This window comes from Ylistrum balloti, unplaced genomic scaffold (assembly GCF_031769215.1).
Source record: "Ylistrum balloti isolate Yb309-2 unplaced genomic scaffold, AGI_CSIRO_Ybal_v1 Utg369912, whole genome shotgun sequence".
NCBI lineage: Eukaryota > Metazoa > Mollusca > Bivalvia > Pectinida > Pectinidae > Ylistrum > Ylistrum balloti.
In genome coordinates this window covers 254,179-261,519 of record NW_026782034.1, presented here as the reverse complement: position 1 = coordinate 261,519, position 7,341 = coordinate 254,179, and positions in this window count along the sequence as shown.

Below are 7,341 nucleotides of genomic sequence, written 5' to 3'. Positions count from 1 at the left end.
TTCTTAGACAAACATCACATACAGGATACTGATGGGCATTAATGTTCACAAGAGAAAGAGTAATAAATATCTGTTAAATTGCACAATTCCCTCAGATGTGATTAAAACTGGATTAAAACAGCACACAGCAGAGATCCGTAAATATCACAATCTGAAAAATAAATGAAAACCACTGTTTAATATCAAATTGGTTGTCAAAATAATTAGGAGTGGAAGACCTGATTAAACTGTATTTAACTTTCTGAATCAATCAATGTGTGAGGTAGCAGTGGAACAAAACAATGGGATAACTTTTGATGATAATGAAAATTTTGAATTTTGTAAAACAATCCGCAAGCCTAAAGAGTTATCTCAATAGTTTAAAATGCTAATGAAAGAGGAGGTAAAGACTAAAACATTGTTCCTGCACATATGTGTTAAAGTTAGTTTTCACAAACCAATATATCTTAATCACTGTGATAGTAAGACCAATCCATGTAACATAAACAAAATGATACGACATATCAACATCTGCTCATGCCTAATTACAGAGATCCTGTACATGTGATTGTAAGGTTAAAAATGACCAGTTACAAAAATTCAGAGAACCTGTACATGTGATTGTAAGGTTAAAAATGACCAGTTACAAATATTCAGAGAACCTGTACATGTGATTGACATGTTAAAAAATTCAGAGAACCTGTACATGCGATTGAGCAGAAGAAAAAATCATGTATTTCCTTGCTAACCATTTAACTGTCATATCAATAGTGAATTGAAGAATTAAACCTTACAAGAGTTCTTTTCTATTTGTAAAGAATAGGACTGCCCTCGAGCTTCCGAATGTTAACCCAGACAATTTTTTTATGTGTAAATGGTAACCTACATATGAAACTTGAGAAGATCAATTCAGTTCTGTAAATTCTCAGGAAATAGTTACAACAAACATAAGTGGACAAAATAAAAGACAGCCATCAGTAAGCTGGCTTTTTTCAAATCATTCCCAACATTGAAGCATGTGCACATATAGAAACCAAGATGAATAATGCACATATGGAAAGAGGAATATTCATCAGGTACTTCTTGAGAACAAACAACAGAACAAGAATGATCAATTAAGGATGGAGGGTGGGGGAACATTGACAGATGATGATCTGATGATGGTGAGCTAAGGGCACAGAATGAAAAACATTTACCATGCACACTTAAATTTATACAATAACAAGATCTTTAACAGATTTTATATTGAATGAAGATGATTTGTTAAAAACTGAAGAAAATATTTCAAAACCAGTCTTCATTACAAAAGCACATACAAGTTACAAACACACATCTGCCATAGTGACAAATGATAAATCAATGTTGTCACCCTCCAAGTAATGTTATCATACATATGTATTCTTGTATAACCACACTCTTCAATTCCTTTTTGCCATACTTCTTCATTATGAATGGATATTTTATATAGAGGCATAGACACATTGTACAGTATTTTGCATGTCACATCTGCACATTTTAAAACTCTATTAGTTCAATAGCTGACCACATGAAATTCCAATGTTTACTTAAACATGAGAATCATTCTCCTGGTATGGTTTGATAAATCAGATTTTAAAATTCAAAAGTCAACATTTCATCTTACATTTGGACCAATATATCGTTGTTTAGTCTAACCAACTTAACCAGCTACTAACCTACCATTGCATGTGTTATAACATCAACCTTTCGAAGGAACACCAGCAAACCATGTACAACATAGTTGAGGCTTGCAAATTTATTCAAACATCTTGTAATATTTGAAAGACCAATAAACTTTTGAAACATATTAAAATCAATTCTTAATAACATTTATAAGATACCTTTGTCAATTGAATCTCCATTTGTAGCAAATTTCAAGAGTTTAGATAGAGAGAAAAAGAACAGCCAGAAAGCCTGGTTAGTAAGGTCCCTCTGACAATATCAAGTTACACTAGGTTCCAAATAAACCCAAATCGGAAAACGATAGAATAAGGAATGTAGAAAAAACCGTGTCAGTTACTTTGTAAGATGTTTATATGTGTCGATAGCACATGGTTATCGGAGGTTACAGTACACCATTCGTCCTCACTCTCACACAAAGCCACAAAGGACCAGAAAAAACATTCTAGTTTTCACTTGTCGTCATCTCGCCCATTATAACGCTGAAATGAACTACCAATAAAAATCAATAAAACTAAAGGTATAAATCATTCGATCATCGGATATAAGATTGTGGGACAAAGGATACAATACAACGTGATATACTGTAATATTGAGTCATATTAACCTATTGTTGTTGGATCAAAACATGAGACGACCCAGTACATCGGAAAGCCTTATCAAAGCCCAAAATAAATGAGTCAGCTGGCATACCAACTGCCTAACAGGACGTCAAAATAGGCAAATATGGCTGATGGATATTAAAATGTATTCACAGTTTACCATGATCTCCGACATTTCGGAGGAAACGACGAGAATATCAGCATTTCCTGTTGTCTTTATGTGAACCAAACTCTCTCACAAAACCATCATGGCTGCCAAGCTATCGGAGGTCACGTGATCTACACATAGGTTGACATCACTGAGCTAAGATCCCGGGGGTTGAGTCTTTTCTTAATTCAATACAAAAATGAGTAAAAAGTAGATGAGTCAACCTGTAAATGACACTATATATAAATTTTAGATAGAAATAAATATTAGAACGAACATTTTGTATTTTCACTTATGACGTACAGTTAGCAACATTAAATTAATGTGAAAACGTGAATATTAATCGTATCGATCGAGCCAGCTGTTCACATTGTACAAGCAGGACCATTGTATAATGCTGGGATGAATGGGATATTCATTTATTTAGATATTGAAGGGATGGACTAGAAATAGATCACGCCCAGCAGATTTTATATGAGCCGATATCGATTTATAACATGAAGATTTGTTTTTATTTTTAGTTTAGCTTGAATTATATTTCCTTTCAATATTCAACATAACATATGAAACGCATGGCATGTGAAAACAAACTTAGAGCTTACTATCAGTATGACTGCGGGCCTTTTGAAGGTAATCGGTCGTTATAGATAAATAAAAAAAAATACATCCTGTAGTACTATTTTTGAATGTAGAAGGTGTTCGTTGTACCAGGGACGTATATGACAGTCGGTTGTACCGACTGATCCATTCATCTGTTAAAAATATTTTTTCGTTTTTGTGAGACATTTGAAGCTTCTTCAAAGTCCCTATGAGTGATTCCTGTTGCAACAAGCAGATTCAGACTGTGTTGTGATTTCCTCCAAATATTGCCTTTGTCATTGTCTTCATTTCTAACGGAGATTGTTGAATAGATGGATCAGTCTGGCTCTGAGTGCGAGAAACAAACGTTCTTTGTGATGGAGGATGCGGAAGTTGAATCTTGCAGTCTGTTGTTTCTTGCATGATTTCGAATGATTCTAGCTGTGTTGCTGATCACTAATTAGGTTTTCATTCACTTCTGGATCCTCGTCTTTTTCTGGTAAGCGACAAGTTACCTATCGGTCAACAAAGTCACAAACAGTGATACATCCTCCAACCAGAACAAGCAATGCGCATGGGGTAGCCCACGTTGACGAAGCTCAATCCTGTGAAAATGATCCTTAATTTTCCAACAGCATTCCAATTAATTATGACCTGCTTAAGGAAGGTATGGAACCAGTGGTCGAACATGACAACATCCTTGATTGAGCTATTCTTCAAACCTTTACATGTCCTTGTCCAATCATGGTCTTCCACAGTATGGGATCTTCCTTGTTGTTCTAAAAGTACTTGAAGGATTTCTGTTCATCTAATGTCAGCAGCCGAGAAACTTGACGTATCATTGCCATGAGGTCCTTTAAAGTTGCTGATAGGATTCAGGAATTTGTAGCCTGGATCTATGGATAGGAGATCCTTCGGCTGGCTTACAAAGGCAGTAAAATTATTTCTTAATGTGTCATTAACAGTACTTTTTCGCGAAGCTATACAAACTTTGGATATCACGTGTTCAAGTTCTGGCAAGTACTGAGCATAGGAAATATCGGTTGGGTCGCTGGAGAATTTACTATCTATGGTGATTGGTTCAGGTGGAGTGGTCTTGTAACATCACATGTACCGTAACTCCATCCGGAAACTGGACAGAAGTGGAGTGGTCTTGTAACATCACATGTACCGTAACTCCATCCGGAAACTGGACAGAAGTGGAGTGGTCTTGTAACATCACATGTACCGTAACTCCATCCGGAAACTGGACAGGATATGACATGGCTCAATTTCCTGTTTCTTGTAATATGCTGACTGGTGTGTGTCCCGCACCAGGAGCAAGGTTATGAATATCATCAAAATGTTGGTCGAGGTTCTCCTGCCCAATGTCGACAGGTTGGAGACAGGTATCGGAAGGCACCCCACAGCCATAAACAGACTGGCCCTCTTAATATTCATTCTCAGCTTCCATGATTTTTGATAAAGTCATTGTCAATTTCTTCTTGAGGTGTTCTAGAAGTGACTGTTTCACTATCAACACTAAGGACAGCTATATCAGATGGCATAACTGACGCCAGGATGGATGTAGTGACATGTAGGATTAGTAGGTATTGTTCTGCTGTAAACACTCCAAAACTAGACGTATTTTTGTTTTATCGCTTGCTACATCTGCGTCGCTGACCTCTTTATTACTGTGCTCAGCAGAAGCACATGCATTTTTTTTTTATTTACTTTACTCTGAACTAAATCTTACACATCATCAGGACGACAAGCTACGTTTGAAAGTTGTACATCATCGGGATCTAGCTGAGCATTCTAATAAATAATATTAAGTTTACAAGTTCCTGATCCGATTTACCCTCGCTTGCTCTCGTTGCTGTAATAATTCTGGAGATAGTAGAATAAAAAGAACTGCTAAGGAAACTTCCTACCAGTTGTTAAAAGATTTAATCAAGATATTGACATCTTCTACAATATTATTTGTAATGCCTGTATACTGGTTCCCTTCCCCTAACTCACACAGTACCCACCAACCTGCATACTTGATAATATAACCCTTCAATTCGAACTTTGACATATGGGGAAAAAATCTTCTGAAGAATTCTTAATAGCAGATTCCTTATCGGTAACAATAATCGGACGGCTCTTCGATAGATTAGGAATTAGAAATTTGATAGATCACCGGAAAAAATCTTGTCGCGAATGAAAAAAAACTACGATATTGGTTTTATTATAATAAAATACAATGTGTATACTAGTACAAACACATAAAACATCTCCTACTCGACAGGTTGTGTCATAGGACATGTACAAGTTTTCATCTGAATCAATTCGAACCAGTAGATTAAACTCGCCCAATAACTCCTTAATCCCTAAAACATATCTAAGATCCGGACTTAGGGCTAACTCATGAATATGACCTATGTGATACATCAGTTCTAAAGTAATATACAATAAATCGTGGCTAAGATGTTCCTTGCTATTCTTAACTGGTGCTTAACTTGGGGGAGGGGGGTTAACTCTACCCTGCAAGGGGGGGCGAGAGGCTAAGGTTAACTCTACCCGGCAGGGGGGTGGGGGGCTAAGGTTAACTCTACCCGGCAGGGAGGTGGGGGGCTAAGGTTAACTCTACCCGGCAGGGGGGGGGGGCTAAGGTTAACTCTACCCGGCAGGGGGGTGGGGGGCTAAGGTTAACTCTACCCGGCGGGGGGGGGGCTAAGGTTAACTCTACCCGGCATGGGGGTGGGGGGCTAAGGTTAACTCTACCCGGCAGGGGGGGGGGCTAAGGTTAACTCTACCCGGCAAGGGGGGGGGCTAAGGTTAACTCTACCCGGCATGGGGGTGGGGGGGGGGGGGCTAAGGTTAACTTTACCCGGCAGGGGGGGGCTAAGGTTAACTCTACCCGGCATGGGGGTGGGGGGCTAAGGTTAACTCTACCAGGCAGGGGGAGGGTGGGGGGGGGGGTTGGGGGGGGGCTAAGGTTAACTCTACCCTGAATATCTCCTTTAACTGATTCCCAGTTTGGTTCCTCTTGAATAAGATGGGATACTATCAGCGGAACAAGATGCTTTAACCTGCTTTAAAACAGAGAAAAAAGTCCCCCTGTAATCATGCCCTTATGTATCAGTTCCATGAACTGGAGGAACAAGAAATACTTTCATTCCCTATATACTGAACTAATCTGTACGTAACTGACCCCTGCTTTTACATACACATCCTGGGTTTTAAATTCTTTAACCATTTCGTATCACCCTTCCCCTCACTTATGTAAGTAGTTCGTTTCCTCATTTATTTATTTTCGTTTAGGAACTCCATGACCACCCTTATTGACCGAAAAATAGGCATCACATGACCAGTCATCTGACCTACAAATATTTCCATGATCGTCGAAGAAAAAGGCCTTCCCTCCTTTGGGTTTTAAACTTGTTACGTTAGATTAAATAGCTTTATGTATAAAATTTTAGATTTATTAGATTTTTTTATCGAGATATTAATTATTTTTGATTTCTTGGTACGGGATTTGGGGCGTGGGTCGGGTATGGCGTACACAAATTCATCACCACCAGACAAGTGGGCTACAATGATAGTGTGTTGCTGGCACCAGCAGGAATCATAGAAATTAACTCTTTACCATAATAATGTACTGTATACGTATTAAAGTAAGAAAAAGACAGCATGCATGTTAATCTGTGTAAAGACGAGAACAAAAAGTCTGCCTGTCATGTCCTAAATCGTTGTGAGTCCATGGAAGTCAAAGTCAGGTGTGTAAGGACACGCCGTCATTTCATTTTAACTATGACATAAGGCCCAAATTAGTCGTGCAGTTTCCGCTTTCCTGATCGTCCTTATTTTGTTGCTACGTTTTATTCAACATCTAACAAAAAGACAAAAACAAACTCAAACAAACTCTGAAGTTTCCGTGTTGATTTTGTTCACGTTCTGTTTGGTTGGTGTAAAAAGAATTGTCATTTATATCTAATTCTACTTCACTTTAGATATTTCATGTTCAAATTCAGATAAAAAGGTGGGTATTAACCCCTACCCCGACAGCCTGCAGGAACCGTTATTGGTGTCGGTCTGTCTTGTTGCAAGTCTTGAGGACTAGAGACAGGCCTTGTATAGCCATCAATATGTTGGAGAGATTCTGACTTAGAATTCATTCCTCACAATCTCCTGCTCGGGAACTGTTAGCTTTTGCTTTAGTGAGTCAAGCTATATTGAAATAATCAGCAGATACCAGAGCGACAGAAATAAGAAAGTTGGACTGAGGTCCCGAGACAGCAAATGATCTGATGTGAAGAAATGGTCCTCGTGTGTGACAGGTTTCTTTCTATTGTAGGACCTTTCAGTGCT